The sequence below is a fragment of the Cyprinodon tularosa genome, unplaced genomic scaffold (genome assembly GCF_016077235.1).
Source record: "Cyprinodon tularosa strain WSP-4 unplaced genomic scaffold, ASM1607723v1 ctg370, whole genome shotgun sequence".
NCBI classification, from domain to species: Eukaryota; Metazoa; Chordata; class Actinopteri; order Cyprinodontiformes; family Cyprinodontidae; genus Cyprinodon; species Cyprinodon tularosa.
The window spans coordinates 741,685-762,862 of NW_024039086.1; positions in this window are offsets into that span (position 1 = coordinate 741,685).

The window sequence follows — 21,178 nt, forward strand, 5'->3', positions numbered from 1 at the left end:
AAGACAGACAAACCATAGCGTTTAACTGAGATGTAATTGATAGGACTGATGCTGGTTTTTATACCTTTTAATACCTTTTGCATTTAACAGTCACCTATGGATTACATGTACAGTACATGTAGGAGTACATGGGGAGATTGTCCATTTCCTTTGGGCTATGCAACATCCCTGTTTTCAAAAATGAATGTATCCCATCTCTCTTATTTCAACACATTATATCCAACATGTTCTCATTATCAGTTCGTATGAAATCGTACGAAAAGTTATGCACAGTATTTCGTACGTTTTTGACGTTTTTCCCCGAAAATACAGATCAGTGCGCATGCGCAGGCAGACAGACGAAAAAAGCAGATCCGCGGACGGACGTAAAACTGGGAAAAACAGTGCAATAATTACTTCTTGATGTCTCGAACTACGTTGCTTGCTGTTTTGTATCTTAGGGTTAGGGTCAGGGTAAATTGTATGTTAAATTCTATGTAAGATGCGCATGTGCAAGGATATAGCAAGATGTAAAAATACGACGAAATACGACGAAATACGACGAATAAAACGTCAAAAAGGTACGAAATTACTGTGCATAACTTTTCGTACGATTTCGTACGAACTGATAATGAGAATACACTGTTATATCCCATAGTGACCCAGTCCGACAAGCAATTCCATTGCAAATAAGCAACAAAATCAAAATTCCTCATACATAGGTATACTGTACAAAGTATGGTATTGTTGGGATGTTATCATTAATGGTCGATATTAGCTTTTAAATCTAAACATTGGACTGGAGAGATGCTAAAATGCTAATCCTGGCGGTGTGGATGATTTTAAAGTTTTACAAACAGATATTTTTCTGCTCCATGGTATCTTTAAAAGGTCTAGGGGGAAGAAATTATTGGTATTGGTTATCAGGGAGTTTAGTTATATAAAATGGACATATAAGATAAATAATAAAGTCCGATATCCGAATTCCCTAATACACAGCCTTTGCTTAGTATTTAAAACCTCTTGGTTGTGTTTCTAAATTACGACTTTCTGTGTTAGAGAATATCCTGGAAGTCTACAGACAGTTCCTCTGACTTCAATATCGGATCTGGCCACAAATAAACATCTAAAGGTTATTCCTTACTTCATCCTATGTCAATATTAAAGCATTTTATCTTCCATTTTGCTTGAAAAAAATCGGTTGCAAAAAATTGGTTGCAAAGCATCCCCAGGTTTCACAATATTCTATTCACCCTTATTGCTCTGTTTACATTGCTAGAAACTTCAGTTCTTTGCATCACTTTACTCCTGAACACACTTCTAGAAAGGGATCATTTCATTTGTGTTTTTAAACACCCTTTTTATTGCATTTACAGACTAATAACTGTAAGTCTATAACAGCACTGAGAGAGGATCTACAAATTATTGTCAAGCAGGAGTGATGAATGCAAATGAAGACCAAACTTGTAGGACTTTTGTTTGCTAAAGTTTTGAAAGCCGTGCATTCTTCTTCTATTTCACCAACCCTGCCCCTCAACACTTCTGTTGCTTTGATATGATAATAAGAGGAACTGTTTTTTTGGTCAAGAATACCTCTGTTTGTTTCGTTTTCACTCACTGTATCTCACTCCTGTGGCCATGGAAACAAAGGCTTTTCTAAACCCATCTTTCATCAGAACTGTAGCGTCTGCAGTTCTGCTATCAGGCCGTAGAATAAAAGCTGTCTTTCACTCTGTCGGTGGAAATCAATGCAGGTAATGTAATCGTGCATGTTCTGAGCCCCAGCGACATGGCGGTCAGCAGCCGACTTGGTCAGATATCTGTCCGACAGCCATCTTAAATGTCGGGTACTCATGGGACCCTTTTCTGCATCAATAAGCCCATGGCTCCTTCAACTCTCTCCGTTGCCACGCTTACCACGTAGTACCTCTGGATTCTGCTGTGTCTGAGGGGCGGTCTCCGCCCCCTCCCAACATGAACAGGCTGTAGTTCTACTTCTTCAGAGTACGGATGGCTGTGAAAACCACCTCTACAATCAACTAGGCTATTTAATCTCTCAAACTGTGCTTCGATTGTTTGTTTTTTCTTCTCCATTCCATCTCCACCCTCCTAACAAACCAAGAATTAGAAACAAGAGGACTGCTGAGTGTTTATCAGCCTCCAGCTCTTTGATGGACTCTCCTGAAGGGGGCAGTCTTGAGCCTTGACCTGCAGCTCTGTTCCAACTTTCTCACAACATGAAAAAAAAAATAAAACTCTATGCAAACCTGCTGTGTCACAACCAAGAATGAAAGCAGGACCACCCATTCGTCATTAAAGGTCCCTGGCCAGGTTTTAAAGCATGCCGACCCTCACTCTGGAGAAAAACACACATATGGGTGTGTGTGTTCTGGTATGCATGCGCAATGAATGTGTGGAGCAACAAATCTGGGTCTGAAGGTGAAAGAGAAGGAGGCCCGGGAGCAGCTCTCTCATCACTGAGTAATGTTTGGCACTGGCTTTTTGTTTTCACTTTCAGAAAAGAGTGGAGCAGCATTGTTCATTCAGCTGCTCCGTATTCGTCTGTTCTCTTTCTGCCCTCTTCTCTTTCACTGCTGATCTCTTTCTTTTGTCACCCTAAACCCTCCCTGCCTTTTTAAAGTCACCACCAACCCCCCCTCCAACCCCACCCTGGCTTAAACCCTTCTGAAGTCCCCACAGTTTGTAACTTGGGGGAGGGACGTAGTGATGTTGTGTTCTACGATTGTTACAGTCTAGGACCTCGCCACGGCGTCACCATCCCAAATCGATTTAACTATCAATGGTTGTTTCTCTTTAAGGGCTCCCAGTGCGCTGGGTGCCCAGGTTCAGCTGAATGTGCAGTGAGCCCCCTTTTTCGCTCTCTTTCCCACCATTGGTTACCAAAGCCTATTGTGTCCACAGAAAGTGGAGGGGTCACTCATTTACCCCCCACAGGTCAACCACGAGCTGGGACAGGGCCAAGAGAGAACTAGAAGCGGAGAAGCAACATCAGCGTCACCTCTGCTCTACAAGAGAGAATAGAGATCATGACTTATTTAGTGAAAACATGTTAGATTCAAGGTGTTGTGTGTGCTGCCGTCACTAGCAAGGATGATCCACTTTGGTTCTGGACTTTCTCCACCCTGCGGGCTCTTTCACTGAGGCTATATCTAGTTGCTTTGGCTAAAAGACAAAAAGAAACAAAACTTTAAACTTCACTTGGATCAGTGTGATAGCCTACCACCATATTATTTTCAGCTTTCTAACCATTAAGGTAGAAGAACTATGAGTTTTAAAGTTTACTGTACTATTGTAATTCTTTACTATCAGGGAGTCCACAAACTATAGTTACAGTAGTAGCCATTCGATATTTACCCACTTTCTTTGATGGGCCCTTGTCTGGTCCTCCGCTGGCCGGTACCTCGGGCTGCAGGAAATTGGGCTGCCATTCAGCTGGCTTTTGATTGGGAATGGCCATTTTGAACTGCTGCTACCGTAAAAGCCTTCAGCTGATCCAAAATGCTGCAGCCAGAGTTCTGATGAAAATTAAAAAGAGAGATCATATCTCTCCTATCCTAACTTCTCTTCATTGGCTTCCTGTTAAACCCAGAATGCAATTTAAAATCCTCCTTACATATGAATCCCAGTTGGCTTTGGCATATGGCCGCTCACACTGAGCCTGGTTCTGCTGGAGATTTCTTCCTGTTAAACGGGAGTTTTTCCTCTCCACTGTCGCTACAAGTATGCTTGGTGTGAGGGATTGCTTTCGAGTCAATGAGTCGATGCAATCAACCTATTTTCCTTAGATAGAAAATCACTTTGACTGGATGATCTGGCTGATTTGTGTTCGTAAAGTGAGTTGAGATGACATGTGTTGTGAATTGGCGCTATAGAAAAAAACATAGTCTAACATGAATTCTAACTAATCGCATATATAAAAAAATGCAGATAAGTTTAATCTATATTCCAATTTCCTTGTAACATAAATAAAGGAATGGAAATCTGAGTATGTTTTCAAAATACTGAGACACTTTGCAACTAGCTGAGCAAGAATCAAGACAATTATTAGTTTTTTTTTCGCTTTTAAATATATACGATTTTTTTATAGAATTTAATAGAACTGCTCTGCCACTCAGTCCGCCCGCATGCACCTCTGAACTTCAGTTGTCCTCTGTACATCTCCCGCAGTTAGCCTTTAGAGGCCATCCTTGGCATGCCCTCATCTCTTTATGCAAAACAGAACATTTCTGTTTTTAAAGGAAATTCTGTCTTAAAATCTGTGTTTGTTTACGTTATCTTATGAAGACCAGTTAGTTCTACGTCAGCCTGAACACCTAAATTCAGCCAATCAGATATCAACGGTCATCAGATTTTTTCGGTCATAGCATCTTGATTCACATGTCGCAGCTAATATACGCAACGGTTGAAATCAGAATAACTTCCTTTCCCATTGAGTTGCGTCCCAGTGTTCACGGGGATGGACGTCTGTGTCTTCAGCAGGCGTAGAGCTAACAGAACTGGCAGCGTTGCGGGGCAAGGGCTCAAACATGTACGGCTGGAAGCCTTCTACACCAAACCAAGCTTCTGCCGCCCTGGCGTCCTCTTCCACAACATCTTCATCCCCGCTTTCCTCCTCTAAATAAAAAATGGATGACGGAGGAGACTCATCCACGACCTCCGACACTAAACTCTCCTCCTCTTGCATGTTTCCTCTGTCCATAGCGTTCCTTGACAGTGTCGTTTCTAAGTCACCAATTTAGTGCTACTTGGTCCCAATGGAATTTCCCATTGGGAACCTGCTAGTACTAAGTTGCTAACTGGTAAGAAAGATGCTTCCAAAACACCGGCCACAACCAAACTGCTTGTGAACCTTCCGCCACGACAATCCCGCTCCCCTGATAAACAACCAATCACATTCACTTCATTCACTTGTGTAAAGCTGGGCACCACTTGGGAGAATTCAAAAATGCAACATTTGGAACAGTCGTTTCCCTACGATTTTAACAAGATCAGTGGTAGGGAAAGCAAGAAGAAACAGCCTGGTCTTCTCCCAGAGAGCTGGATAACATGTTGCATATTAAGCCCACATGCTGCCCAAACAAGAGGCATGTAAAGAAGTTTAGCTCCCAACATGGCACTGAATATATACAATTAATAAGCTTGCAGATGGTAAACTTGCAGTTGATCAGGTCCACCTGAGGCTTAAAGCACTCATGTTGCTTGCTAGTTTAACCAAAAATATTTAACTTTTTTTACGGGCCACATATGAAGTTACCAACAACATATTAATATAACAGCATAATGAATATATCAGAATTCTATATAGTCTGATCTGGCATTGTCTTAATCAGGGCATTTGACATTTAGTTACCGCCGCTTTCTGCCTCAGACCCTCTTTATGTTGAGGCAATTTTGATTGTTTTTGTTGTTTCTCTTACCTAGATCCAAACTTTTATTCATGCCAATATTTAGTAAATGTCCACCCTTCCATGATAATGTCCTGATTAGCTAACCAAACTCCAGCAGCCCTGCCTTATAACTACATTTTTCTATGGTAAACCAGGGGCTGGAATAGTCCTCATTTGCTGAGCATCTGCTGAGATCTTTTTATTTTTTATTTTTTTTTAACTTGCTTCAGGGATATATGTACAATGTCCTTTTTTTAAATCAAATTTCAGTGAGTTTGAATTGACGCAAAAATAAACCTTCAAGTTGGGCCTATGATGTATTAAATTTCTTTAAAATTTGGTCACTTCTTTGTCGCCTTACAGCATACATTTACTGTTTCCTATCTCCTGATAATTTCATACTTACCTAAATGCTATGCACAAAAAAAAACTAACAAAAAACAGTTAAGAAGTCTATAAATGATACTTTCTGAAAACATTAAAAAAGTGTTTTCCAGGGAAGGACAGTGATTTCTGATTCAAGGCTAAGAACAAACACTAGTAAGCTCCATTATTAGCTTTTATAGCCGAGTCATTTGAGAAAAGGAGGGAGTGTTTATTTGCTTACAGTTTTTGATGGGATAAGATCAAATAAAGCTTTGCATAGCGACTGGTCGGAAACATCCCTAGCTCTATCTCTGTGATTGTGGGGGAGGGGAGAAATTGGGATATGAGACTGATGTAACATGAGTGTATTTCTAGGGTGAGCTTGTCGCTGAGTAACCAGTTGCCTTGGAAATCTTCTCTACCACTACTATTTCTCAGCACCACATCTCTTTCCTTCTTTTCAGCTCCGTGTGATCTCCATTATGGTTGGAGGATATTAAATTCTGTATCTCAAGACTTCAGATAATGAGGCCATCACAGTACGTACATAAGTCAAGATAAAGGACACAGAATTAGAGTCTTCCAGAGTCATCTACCATATGGTCCTGAGCTACGCTCAAGGGGAACATCCCTGCGGGTCTTGTACACTGCCTGAACTAATGGCTCTGCAGAGATAAATGAAACCTGAAGGCTGCAGGATACCACAGGGAGCTCTGGTTACATAAACAGATGCTTCAGAGAGACTGTAATGCAATTGTTCGGTGGCTTTAGAAATTGTAGAAAATTGTAATGGCAGGATTATAAAGGTCTGCCAGCTGAATACTGATAGGTAAAGATTCCTTTCTACTTATTATTTGATACAGTCACACTGTTATTATTCAGAGTCAAACAAAGACGATATTATCATAGAATAAAAAAATAAATGTCCTTTAAACACTATAGCTAATTTTGGAGTACCACAGCATTCAGTGCTGGGGCCAATTCTATTCACTATGCTTCCAGCAGGCAAAATCATCTGACAACATGTTTTTTTTTTTTTTTTATCTTGTTATGCTAATGATACTCAGCTAAATTTTTCCAAAAATGTACATGAATCTGACCAGCTAGATAAACTAAAAGAACATCCTGAAAACACAGAATTTGAAAGACTGCAGATATGTGCCTTTAAATTATGAAAAAGAAGTTATCACTTTGGACCAGAGTTTTAAAAAACTGCTTAATCAAAAACCCAATGACTTTAAATTGGCCTCTAATGATAATGGAAAAGACCACCATAAAATAGTTTCATCAGAACTTGAATCGGAAATTAGAAACATAATGTCCAGAAGTGACACTAAATACTACTCTATGGGCCGGATCTATCAAAGGTTTGCGTGTTAAAAGGATTTGGTCTTTAAAACGTGCTAAATAGCGCCTCTTATCCATTTAGTACTTTTTCTGCAATGAACATGCAAAAGTGCGTCTTGTGGGAGGAGAACATGTAAATATATTCATTTAGCACTCGCAAAGTGATTTATTAAACCTGAAAGCAATTTTGCTAACGGTATCTGACTCTATATTTAACATGTTTCAAAAGAAGGTGCAAATGGTCTGTATGCGTAATTGCGCACACATGGCAGCGGTTATTGTCGCAAGAAGGAGACATTGAAATGAAGCAAGGAGACGCAGAGAACGCATTTTTTCACTCTGTGTGAATATTTTTGGAATGAACGAGGAAACGATCAAAACATATCGTTTATCCAGCATTGCCATTTTGGAGCTGCAATTCCAGTGATTTGCTTCTCACAGAGCGTCAGCTGTACTTGTTCCTCAATGCTGGTCAGAGGCATCTCATCTACTGTGCCCCCTCCTGTTTTGTTTGCAGATGTTTTGTTTTATACCAGTTTTTCTTTGGTTCGCCTTCTAACATCCTGGTATCTTCTTTTTACTTCATCCACTGTTCGCAAGGTTTCACCAACAGCGTTTACTTTATTACAGATTTGTTCACATATAGCGTTCCTCTGTGTGACAGGCACACTTCTTTGCTGTAGCTCACTTAAATGTTTGTTGGCTTCATCCACCAACACCTCCATTTCCATGGGGTCGAATTTCCTTTTGCGCTTTCTGCTGTCCAAACTCGCCATGCCGCAAACCACCAAACGCGCAAAACCATCATTTAAATAGGGCATCTCCAACAGTTTTGCACCTGCCACCAGTTACGCAATCGCTCTTGTTAAATCACCCGCAAACCATGGTTCAGCCCCCGCGCAAAATTCCAGTTTGCGAGCGCAAATTACTGCACGCAAAATTGGATCTTGATAAATCCGGCCCTATGAGTTGGTTACTGTAAGGCTGGACTATCGAACATTGTTTACTATGAGGAAATAAACAAAGTTTTGATAAAAGCCTGATCCAGCAGGCTGTCATAGGAATTAATAGAAATAAAAATATTTTCATGTCTTATTGTAGCTTCCCTTTATTGGCTGCCTGGTTGTTACGGCCAGTGGCCTTGTCCCGGTGGGGGAACTCACCTTGGGGCATACCGTGATTGGATCACCAATTGCCGGCTCCACCAATCATTGTTAAGGTCTCCATTTAAAAACAAAAGACTTCCTAGGGGAAGGTGCGGCTGATCTTTTGTTCAGACAGCTTGCCATTTTGTGGGGTGTAGGTTTGACTGCTGTAAAACTTTGATAGCTTAGTCCGCTCTAACAGATTTTGTCAACCTTGATATCTTGTGTAACTCGCTTTGTCCCGGTGGGGGAACTTTGAAACGCCGTTAGAGATTTGTATTTTTGTTTTGTTTAACTTGTTTTGAGAGATCATTTTTGTTTGGTTAAGTTATTTGATTTAAACCTCTGTTTTGTGGATTTTGTTTTAGTTAATACTCTGTTGTTGAGAGTCCCTACGTTTTAATTATTAATTGTTAACCCTCTTTTTTTCATTTTGTGAGAAACTCCAAACAATAAATCCTTAAAGCTGCTTCGCCTCCGACTGCGCGGCTGGCCCCCAGAGCGTCAGCTTCGCCTCCGGCCCCGCGGCAGAACCCCGGAGCGTCAGCTTCGCCTCCGGCCTTGCGGCAGACCCCCAGAGCGTCAGCTTCGCCTCCGGCCCCGCGGCAGAACCCCGGAGCGTCAGCTTCGCCTCCGGCCTTGCGGCAGACCCCCAGAGCGTCAGCTTCGCCTCCGGCCCTGCGGCAGACCCCCAGAGCGTCAGCTTCGCCTCCGGCCCCGCAGCAGAACCCCGGAGCATCGGCTTCGCCTTCGGCCCCGCGGCAGACCCCCGGAGCGTCAGCTTCGCCGCCGACCCCGTGGCAGATCCCCAGAGTGTCAGCTTCGCCTCCGACCCCGCAGCTGGCCACCTAAGAATCTGCTCCGTTGCCGGATCCTCGGCCGATCTCCAGAACCTCTGCCATGCCTCCGGCCCGGCGGTGGTCCACCTAAGACGCTGCTTCGTCTCCAGCCCCGTGGTCGGCCTCCTGAGCATCTGTCTCGCCTCCAGCCCAGCGGTAGGCCCCCTGAGAATCGGCCTCGCCTCCGTCCCAACGGTCGGCCTCCTGAGCATCTGCTATGCCTCCGCTGCCGGTCCCTTGGCCGGCCACCTTAGACTCTGTCCCGCTGCCGGTCCCACGACCGGCCACCTGAGACGTTGCCCAAGAAATCGTCTGGGTTTTCTTTTGTTTTCGTCCACAGTAAGTGGATCGTTTTTTGTTCTGGACCCTATTTTTGTTTTTGCCCTTCTGGCCTGTTTTCCCCTTTGCCCACTCTGGGTGGGTTGTTTTTTGTTTTCTGGACCCTGTTTTTTGTTGTTCCTGGCCCTCCTCGCCCTAGTGCCCCCTCCGCCCGCCCTGGGTGGGTGGTTTTTTGTTTATTTTTAGGACTTCTTAAGAGGGCATCTGGTATCCGCCCTTGAGGGGGGGGCACTGTTGGGATCCTCAGGCTTGCCCACCAGAGGGCGCCGAGGATCCTCTTCTGTTCTGTGTTATTGTCTTTTAGGACTGGAGTTACTGTTGGGATCTGGAGATTACCCTCTGTCTCCAGCAGAGTGCGCCGTGGGTCTCCTAGGGCTGGAGTCTTCCAGCACACCTGTTGTTTATCTACTCATCAGCAGACCTCCCCTTTATAAGCTCCTGCCAGACCTTGCTTCCATGCCGCAGTGTTGATCTTAGTTTGGAAATTTGTCGCTAGTCTGAAGCTCTGGGAGAGCTGCCTCACTGGAAACCTGTCTCTAGCCTGAAGCTCTAGATGAGCCTAACCTGCTAATCTGCCCTGGTGAGCCAACCTGAAGATTCCTATGTGGATTTAACCTGAAGACTTCTATGTGGAGTTTACCTGAAGATTCCTATGTGGAATCAGCCTGAAGAATCCTATGTTGATATTCCCTGTTGTTCTCTCCAGTGAGCTGGAAGCTCAGATCAAGGTCTGCCATGCTAAGCCTGAAGCTAGACGCTTAGCTTCTCATGAACTCTGCTAACCAACAGTCTCCGGTCCCAGTCAAGATTTCAGTGAACCAGTCTCAGAACTTATTTATGATCTCGTGTTCAGAACTTTTAAATAAACATTTAAACTTTTTCCCTGCCTCCTCCATGTGTGTTCTGCATATGGGCTTGCTCCTTTGATCCATCATGACACTATCACTGTAGTTATGCTGCTATAGGCTTATTCTGATGGAGGACAAAAGGACCACATTTCCCCACTCTGCCACATTACTTTACATACTCTTCAGTTTAGCATTATTTACTTCTACTGTTGTGTTTAATAGTAACTACAACTGGCCAGTAATTTGGTTCAGCTGTGACATAATCCTGGAGGAGGGGATCATCAGGACCGCTGCCATTGATGACTTCATATTGTCTGAAATTATATTCATCATTCTGTTCTCTAACACACTAAAACTTGAATAGTCGCCCTTATCAATGAGTGCTGTGAAACCTTATGACAAAGAGAAACCACAAACTATTCTGTATTATCAATCAAGAGACAATGACAGACATGTGCGATGCTTAGAAGGCACAAAATACATATTCATACTTTTAACATCTATTATTTATACTGGATTTAGTTTGATTCCCTCAAAAACAAGAATAAATAGATCAAATGAATAATTATTAGATAAGGGAGCATGAAAGAAATTAAAACTGTGCTGCAAACAGCAAAATGGGGAGCTGGTGGGCAGTTGTAGATTTAAGAAAATAAATATGAAACATCTGTCTGTCTGTCCATCCATCTTTTTAACTACTGTATGTTAGAGTATTCAGTGTTGTGGAAAATTTCCCTTTAGACGTCCTTAGTCATAAATGCATATCAAATTTTTCCTTAAAATCAGAATAAATCTGTTAAATGTGCCTAAACATCTCCCTTTAAGACTCTGATTTTGCTTATTTTAGCATAAACAGATTTTTTTCTGCACCCCAGTGCCAGGGAGGCCCTGGGTTCCAAAGTGTCTCTGTTGACAGCATGGTACTGACTCACACGGTGCCCTGCATTTCACTAACTGCATAACTGTGGTTATGAGTGAGAATGCTCAGCTTGTTGCTCTCACACAGCTATATATCTCTTTCATGATGTGCAGTAATTAAGTGCTTGGATTACAAAGACGTACTTCATAACAGCAGACAAGTCTGTCTGGGCTGTTACAGATTTCTTGCTGTAGAGCTGAGATCGGCTTTTTGTTGAAACTGATTCTTGTTTCATTTTCTTTGTTTTCCACTAATGTAAGACTTTACAGAGGAGGCACATTCCATTTCTTCATGCTGTTTTACCAGTGGGCTGACCCTTCTCAGAGGTATCAAGGCATTTTGGTGTTAGTTTTGTTTTATAATTTGGTTTATAATTTCGACTAATTTTATTCTGCTTCATATACAGCAGTTGCAGCTACTGCTTTATTCTCTTGTAATGAGGAAAAATATCTAGGTTATAGATATTGATCATGATCCAAATTTAAGAGCTTGTACCCCCCAAACACCAGACGTAATTTAGACGGTTTTCAGACCAAATCTGGATTTATTTCAGAAATAGTTTTTGAAAGTTGGGCTGTGTTTAGTCTGTCTGATTTTGTCCCACATTAGTCCAATAACAGACATTCAAAAGACTTTGAAAACCAATTTTTTTCTCTTTTAAAAGATGTTGTAAACCCCATTTTTAACGTCTTTTCAACGACCCGAAAATTACGGCTTTTCACATTTCAACTATCAACCAAATGTAGACATTGTTTGGACTTGAGTCATGTCGTCTTTTTAAAGTCTTTTCAATTTTTGCTCGGTGGGATACAGGAGGCAAAATTTTGATTTCTACAAAGGATGGTTGAGCTAAACCTTGGCAATAAGGTAAGAAAATATATTAATGTATTATCTAGAAGGGGCTTCAGTAAAGTCATGTCTACTGAACATCAAAACGGGTTTATTGAGGTAGTTCGGGCATCTGATCAGGATGCGTCTTCAGAGTTTTATGTATTGATCTCAGAATATTGGACCCAGAATTCAAGGCGAGACAGGCAGTGGGAAAGTTGAAAGCGTTTATTTAACAAACAGGTGCGCTGGGCTGCTCGTCTGCTGCGGGGCGGATCTCTGTAGGGATAGGAGAATACAGGTCAGTGACTGGATGTGGAGCTGAATACGACTTGGAGCTAGTCACTGACCTGATTCAAAGTTCAGTCTGTTCGCGGAGGTTTGACCGCAGATGCTGCGGGCGACGCCGAGCAGCAACAGAGTCCAGAAGGGAAATCCAAGGCCGAAGTCAGAAGACAGTTCCAGGTTCAGAAGCCGGTGGAATCCAGGACCAGAAATGAAAAACAGAGCAGACAGGGGAAAGGCAAAACTCGGGATCTACAGGACAGAAAACTGGTCATAATCAGGGAAGCAGACAGACTAAAGAAAGCAAAGAAACGTCTCACCAAAACACACGAATAACCTGGCGCTGATGGGAGGCAAACACACAACTTAAATAGTAGAGGAACCAGGTGAAAATGAGCTGCGATAATCAGCCACAGAACCAATTAGACAGGGGAGCAAGGAGCAAAGGAAAAAACCAAACCATCAGTGCCAAGATCATAACATTTTAACCTGCAGAGAGCTCAGTGGAATAGCAGCTGTGCAGCTTTTGGGAAGCTGTAGGTTTCAATTCAGCTTCACTCGGTGTTCTGTCAGATGAGCATACCCGGTCAGACCAGCATACCCTTCAGTTTTGTATGAAAAACAAACTTTAAACTACCTCAGCGGGCGTGTATCCCTTTAGTCACTTACATAAAAACAATTTCATTACTTAATTTTTGGTGTTTTTTGTGTATGACTATCTGACCTTAAATTGTTGGTTTTTTTGTACATGACTAAAGGGATATGCCAGTTGAGGTAGTTTAGGTCTATTTTCATACAAAACTAAAGGGATGAATGCAAATCTAACATCTTGACTATGGGTATGTTGGTCTGATGGGGTATGCTGATCTGACAGAACACCTGCATTTGATAGAATGGTAAATGACTGTGGTGAGGAAACTGAAATTCAATTAAAACTCACTCTAAATGGTTGATAAAAAAGTGCTATATAAGTTAATTTAATTTCCACATCCACAGCATCGTCTCGGTTAATGACTTTCTAATAGTGTAGGCAGATGCCCCTGCTTCTTTTTGCGGTAATGTCTTTCATGTTACAGCTGAAGATTTCATTATTGAATCCCATGTATTAAATGAGCTTTAATAAATAGGTATATGTAAAAGAATGTGCAGCATCCGCTGCAGGACCAGCAGATTCTGCAACAGCTTTTTCCCCACTGCCTTCCGATTGCTAACCTGTTGAAAAAACTCTAAATCAAGTCACATACTCTGCATAAAAATGATATCAAACCAAAATACTGCATATTTGCACCATATATATTTTTTTCTTGAAATGCGCTGAAATTCCATATCAATGCGTTTGTTTGCACCACATTTTTTTTTCTCCCACACTGTTTATATTTGATCACTCCTGCACTTTATGAAATGGAAATGTTCATTTCACTGCTAAGCTGCTGCTTATTCACTGTCTGAAAGATGGACAAAACAAAATTTCATTCTATATACACTCTGTTTATACAAAATAACAATAAAAGTTGTCTAAGTCTTAAACACATGAATAAGCCGACATATTTCTATTATTAAGACCCAGGAAATAACCACAGGAAAGTATGCTGGCAAATATTTCCGGTATACTAGCTTTTATTTTATTTCGCCTTTACTTTGAAAGGCTTTGAATAAACTGTAATGAAGGGTCCTGACAGGGCAGGTCTACAGCTAGCTCAGCTGAAAGGCCTATCAAATGCAAAAATAATAGTTTTGAGCTTTTAAAGCAACTCTGCATAATGTTTGACCCAAATATGAGCTTAATTTGAGATTTTTAGAATTATCTTCCGGGTGTATACTTAAAAAGAATGGCTAACTAATTAAAAGTTGTTGTTAGGCTGCTAAAAAGATCTGACCTTCACTAGACCAGACATACTGTGGCTCTCTGGTGTAGGTATTAAATATAGAGTGGTCAACATTTCCTTGTGTTTACCCTCTAACTTCTCAGTCTGCTGGTCAAAAGTGATCTGCTACCAGGATCTTAAACACAGAAGGACACCGGTTTTTATTTCAGCTGCCAATGTCCTTCAGGGGGTCTTAACCTAGAAGCTACAGGTCAAGAGCCCCTAGTTGTAAAAGTTACACAGTGTTTCTTTATCTGCTGTATAATGCTATTCCTGCTAAAGTTCCCTTGATTAATGCGTACCAACTATGAAACTCTGTTCTGTTAGTTGCAGTCCATCACTGTCCTGGAAAGTTAGTGACCATAGCAGGTCTACAGAGATCTGCAACATATAAACAACATGGCCGCTTTGACAAAGAGCGCAATCATTCCTGCTCAGGGTTTGAGACAAAGTGGCTCTTTTAGCAGCTAGTCTGCACAGCGACAGTAACTGTTTTTTCAGCTGAGCTCTAAATTGAAGGAATAATTAATGGATCATTATCTATACCTAAAATTAATAAGTTTGTGGTGATTTAATGAATTTAATATTAATCAATAAAAAAACAACAACATTTTTCGTTGCGATCACTGAGTCTGGCAACAGCCAGTTTTGCCCAAATATAGTGACACCTCCCTCCTGCCATCTTCCGGCAGTTGGTTTTTCACTACCTTTCTACTGGTTATAGGGCGTACTGTCGCTTCATTTAATACTGTAATGTACGCAATGTCCTCAGATCAAATGAAATGTGGTACTTTGGGTTTAAACACAGCATGATTAAAGCTCTTAAGGCCCTGTCACACCATGCCGATTTAGCCACATATGCCTGTCGTCCCAGAATCTCCTAACACTCTGGCATACGCTGAACTGTCTATGTATTTTTTCAATTTCGAGCTGCTACATCTTCAACATCTGAACATGAGGAGTGTCCAGTTAGATAATGTCTGTCAGTAAACGTCCCAGAATGATATCATTCAGTTACACCTTCACAGAAATGTTTTCACCTAAAACATTCCAGAACCATTGTCGCTCTGCTATGACAGTCGTCTTGTAGCAGAAAGGTCAATGAAAAATGAAATAACTAATTCGGCGGTTTCTAAATATAGACTCAACTAGTCTCTCTGGAGGCTTTTTAAAATATTCTGTTCCCATCCTGATGTCTGGTGTGGTATCTAATGAATATTTTAGCAGTAGCACTGGTATTCTTGCTCTGCGCTGCTCTGACATGTCTTTTTAATTTATTTTTAATACACTTAGCTGTACGGTCTGGATGGATGGCTAAGAGTGTGAGATTCCTGTAACTATCAGATCAGACCTGCTTGTCATTTTAATTCAATCATCTCATACAGTTCTGTTTTAGAGCTATTCTGAGCTCCTTTTCCAGCTCCACCTGTTTCTGGTTCTGTTTTGTAGTCCTTTCTGCAGAAGAAATTCGGGATTTATGAAGATCCTTTTCCAATTCCCACTGCTGTAATGTTCATTTACAAACAAGCCCCTTAGACAGAGGCTAGTGCATCCTAAAGACAAAACACCCAGACCTAAGATGAGCAGAGTGGTGTATGCAGCTCAGTTAGGAATGCCCTGATCTTTATACTAGAGAAACCAAACAACTTCTCCACAGATGCATGGCCCAACACAGATGGGCTACCTGCTGTTCATCTACACCTTATGGACAAAGGACAATCTTATGGGGACCAGAATGTTCTCATTTTGGACAAAGAAGACAGGTGATTTGGAAGGGGTCCGAAGGAAGCCATTTATATTAAGAGAGAAAAAACAACCTTAAACTGAGAGGGTGGATTCCAGCACTCAAAAATCTATAAGTGTTGCAGTCCCAGGTGGGATAGGGGGCAGTAGAGAGCAGTGTGGGGAGAGAGAGGGAGAAGGAAGTGGGAACAAAGGGGTTTTTACTGTAAGCAAGTGGTCTGTATTGTTTTCCCTGTTTGTCTGTTACCCTGCCAAGAGTCGCCTCCTCGTTGTTTTGCAACCCGCCGGCAGACTGGGATCATAGGGAAGCTTGTAACCAGCAATCGAACCAAGTAAGATACCAGCCTGTTCTGGACGTAGGGAAGGGAAGGCAATGATAGAGTTTATTCCTTCCCTCTATTATCTCAACCCCAAAACCATCTCGCCTGGTCGCCTGGTCACGACCCTGACGACTGCCGTTTCAGAGGCATTGTATCAGGTGTTACAGGACGCCAATGACCTCAATGACTCCCCATTACTAAGGGGTGGACCTGTTTTGTCGGTTTATGGCTTTTGTTTATGCCACTACAAGCCTGGAACTTAAACCCTATTCCAGACATGTTGAATTGAGAAAGCTTCCTGGATGGGAAGATAAATGTCTTCAAACTTGGACAACAAAGTCCAGTGATTTGGTTTCTTAACTTTCTTTAATAACTTGGAGTTCATATACACATTTCATTATCAAAAAAAGGTTGTTTCAGTTTATTCGCATGTTTATTCAGTGTGTCCTTCTCTCTCCATCCCACTATACAAACCTGTAGTACTTTACTTTATAGTTGCACGCTATATGTGCCAAAAAGAGCAATCTAAGATGCATTCACTTGTATTTGACCCAATTCAATTCAGTTTATTTCTATAACACCAATTCACAACATGTCATCTCAATTGATTCAAAGTTTTCTATCTAAGGAAAACCAGCTGATTGCATCGACTCATTGACTAGAAGGCAATCCCTCACACCAAGCATGCTGTAGCGACAGTGGAAAGGAAAAACTCCCTTTTAACAGGAAGAAACCTCCAGCAGAACCAGGCTCAGTGTGAGCGGCCATCTGCTGAGGCCGACTGGGGTTCAAGGAGACAGAAGCAGAGATACAAAAGGCGACTGTAAAAGGCGGCCCCTCCCAAGATAAAACCAGTCGGAATGGAAATGAATTTAGAATTATTATTAGAAAAAAAAGTATTTTATTGGACATGATATTTAACTAAATCTAAGCTTAAATGTAGGGTAACTGCAACTTAGATAGATTTTTTCAGTGTAAACAGGATAAAGACAGAAACTTTTATTTTATAGTAAAGTCCGCTTATTTTGTTACACTTAACTGGTTTCTTAACAGGCAGCAGCAACAGCGTTGATATTATCAGTTGATATTTTAGTTTGCCTCATAGCCTTATTGACAAAACTCCAAAAATCTGATGACAGCTGTTAAATCTGTCACTAGGCAATGTGATCTGGTTCCAAGTAATTTAATTTCTGTTGAATTTTTTTTTTTTTTTTGTTAATCTGAACTGCCATGTGGAAAGTGACATTCTCGGTCCTAAATGCCAGGTTATGCATACCAACATCAGCGTGCCCATGGTTTTTACTCTCACCAGCACTCACAGCTCCTCTCCCTACAGCTGTTGCACCAACATGGAGATGGGCCACCTCTATCAGACCATGTCCAGTAAAATCCTCTCACCAGTTCAGAGATTTCATCAAATTTCTCAGCTCTAAGACTTGAAAACGACATAACTCCTTTTTTAAAATCGACATCTGTATTTAAAGTAGCAGCTCTGCCATGTTAAACCTTTCTCTCTGTACTTGTGGAATTAGTTTTTACCTTCAAATCAGTTTTCTACAAGATCAAGATGTCAATTCAATTCAGTTTATTTCTATAGCGCCAATTCACAACACATGTCATCTCAAGACACTTTACAGTTCAACCAGATCATCCAGTCAACTTAATTTAAAGTTTTCTATCTAAGGAAAACCAGTTGATTACAACGTCAAAAGGGATGTTTGAGGATCCAAGGAGCAGCAGATGGTAAGCGGTTCAGATTGTGAGCCTGACTGGCTGCAAACACATTAGTCTCATGGGTGCATGAAGCCACGCTCAGACAAGGATCTTGATTAGATTTGCAGAAATGTGTTATTGTTGGCATTTCTAGCATTTGCCTGTAATATAATAAGGATGATAAGGGTACTGAGTTCTTGAGCTGTACTTAGTTTTAGTCCAGTGAATATGACATCACATGTGAAAATATTGTAAACGTATCATCTGATAAGAACCTGGAATCTGATCTGTCTTAAAGCAACAATCTTTTACTAAATAAAAAGAGAATTCATCCATACAACCAGAGGTATAAAGATGAAATCACCTTCCTTTGGCAGTAAACTTATTGAACCTTTGGTTCTTTCGAAACATTTAGCAATGTTTTTAATCCTACCATATCGAAGCAGGAATCAACTGTAAAATCTGCCATCAGCTGTGACTCTCTAAACATCTGGATTTAGCTTCACAGGAGCATTGAAGTATTATTGAAGCATTGGTATTACTCTGTGTTTTCCAGCTCCAACTGTTTTTTCAAAGTGATGGGTTGGGAAATCGTGGACTGTTAATATCTGTTTACTTAGTATAACGTTGTCCTGAAGTGAACACTTACAGTTTGAATTATCTTAATGAAACAGGAACAGAAACTGTGGTCCTGTTTGACCTTCGGCCTCCTCTACTTCTCCCCCACATCAAGCAGATTTTTATGGAAAAAAAAAATATATATATATACTTAAAAACTCTTCCTCACCCATCGCGGGCGGTCTGCCTCTTTTTTCCTCTAAGCTGGGGTCCTCTATCTACCAGAGGCCTGGGAGCTTGATGGTTCTTCTCAGTATCTTTGCTGTTCCTAGAGCTGCACTCTTCTGGACCGAGATGTCTGATGCATTTCCAGGGATCAGCTGTAACCACTCCAGTTTGGGGGTCACTGCCCCGAGGGCCCCAATGACCACAGGTACCACTGATGCCTTGACCTTCCAGGTTTTCTCCAGCTCTTCTCTGAGCTCCTGGTATTTCTCTAGTTTCTCATGTTCTTATTTCTGATGTTGCAGTCACTTGGTGTTGCTATGTCAATGGCTTTCCTCTGCTTTTTGTCCACCACTATAATATATGGTTGGTTTGCCATTCTATAGGGTCTGTCTGTATTTGAAAGTCCCACAGGATCTTGGCTTGATCATTCTCTGCCACCTTTGGAGGTGTTTCCCACTTTGACCTTGGGCTTTCCAGCCCAGACTCTGCACAGATGTTCCTGTACACTATTCCAGCCACTTGGTTCTGCTGCTCTATGTAAGCTTTCCCTGCCAGCAGCCTGCAGTTATGTGCTGGATTGTCTCAGGGGCCTCTTTGCACAGCCTGCACCTAGACTCTTGTCTGGTGTGGTAGATTTGGGCCTCTATTGCTCTGGTACTTAGGGCCTGCTCCTGATAGCCATGATGAGTGCCTCTGTGCTGTCCTTCAGTCCAGCTTTGTCTAGCCACTGGTGGGATTTCCTAAAATCTGCCACTTCAATTATGTTTCGATTGTACATCACATGTAGGGGCTTATGTTACCATGGCGGGGTCTCTCGCATCTCATCTTCGGTTCCTCATTGTCTGAGACATTCACTGAGCACCTCGTCAGTTGGAGCCTTGTCCTTGATGTACTTATGGATATTGGATGTTTCATCCTGGATAGTGGCTCTCACGCTCACTAGTCCTCGGCCTCCTTCCTTACGGCTAGCATACAGTCTCAGGTTTTTCTTTCTTTCTTTGTTTATGATGATAGTGGTTTTTGACTGATAAAAATTGTAGTTTTTTTGACTGTTTAATTTTTCCCTTAAGTCTTTAACTAAAGAAGCTGCTCAGCTCCTCTATAGTCTGCTGCAGAGGGTGGAAGATGTCGTCCATGATGGATTAAAGCTTGGACAGCACTCTACTTTCAGCCACTTCCTCCACTGAGTCCAGAGTGCAAAACTGCTAAGTCATTTGACCATTATTCCTTAGTTGCCCCATCATCCACATGGCCCAGCCTATCAGCCTATGTCAGTTAGAAAGGACTCTGTGCCCCCGACCGTGAGGACAACAGACGAAGTGCACTGCCATCCAGGAATGAAGCCATTACTGTTAATAAATGAGAGCTACTCAGTGAAGCACGGAAAGGAAAGAAAAGAGGCCTCTGGTTTAATTAAGAGAAAAAGGACAGACTGACAGTGATTGGCAGCACCGGGAGACTTCTTTTATCCTGACTTAAACAGATTGGATGTTTGATTCTTCAGCAGGGGAGAACGCTTTTAGTAAAGCAGTTGTTTATTAGTAATATATGATGCCTTTGTTTGAGAGAAAAGCTCAGTTTGAGTCCAAACTTCATCCAGTGAAATATAATAATTAGCACAGCTTTAAAGTAGATGGTCATACCGGTAAAACTGTGAGTCTTTAACACAGCCCTCTTCAAATGAAAGTGAATTATGCACGTATTGTCTAACATTAACTTTTAAAGCGTGGGCCATGTGTCTCGGGTCAAAGGTCACAGAGGGAGGAGGTATTAGCGGGGGGCAGTGGGTACAGTATTAGTTAGACAGATGACGTAAAGTAGGTATTGGTTAAGGGACAGATGCTGGATCTCAGAAGCCCCCCTCTGCCCCCCGGCGCACAGACAGAAGGCAGATAGGGAGGGACAGACGGCCTTTCAGTCACTTTGAAGGCCCAAACAAAAAGCTTCCTTTTCCTGGCTCTGCTTTATCTCCTACTTGTTTTCCTGGATTACCAGTTGAGGAGGAATAAACTACTCATTTGTAGATTTTATTCACTTCTTTTTATTCAGAAAGGTAGTTTGCTGCAAAGTTGATGATTTGCAATCAGATGGTTTTCCGTTAATTATCAACTGGTTTAATAAGCTGAGAGGGACAACATTGTATTAGAACAAGGAATTAATGTAATTTGACCTATTTGTTAGGATTAAACTTTTACTGTTTTCAAGAAGTATTGCATTGAAACTTATGTTTTATGCTGTTTCCCATTTATCTATCTATTTATCTATCTATCTATCTATCATCTATCTATCTATCTATCTATCTATCTATCTATCTATCTATCTATCTATCTATCTATCTATCTATCTCTTTAGTTTATTTAGTCTGCATCAGTCAAAAAACATTGTTCATCCTCAGCTGTACAGAGAAGGAAATATTCAATACAATATTTATAAAGATTGACCTTATAA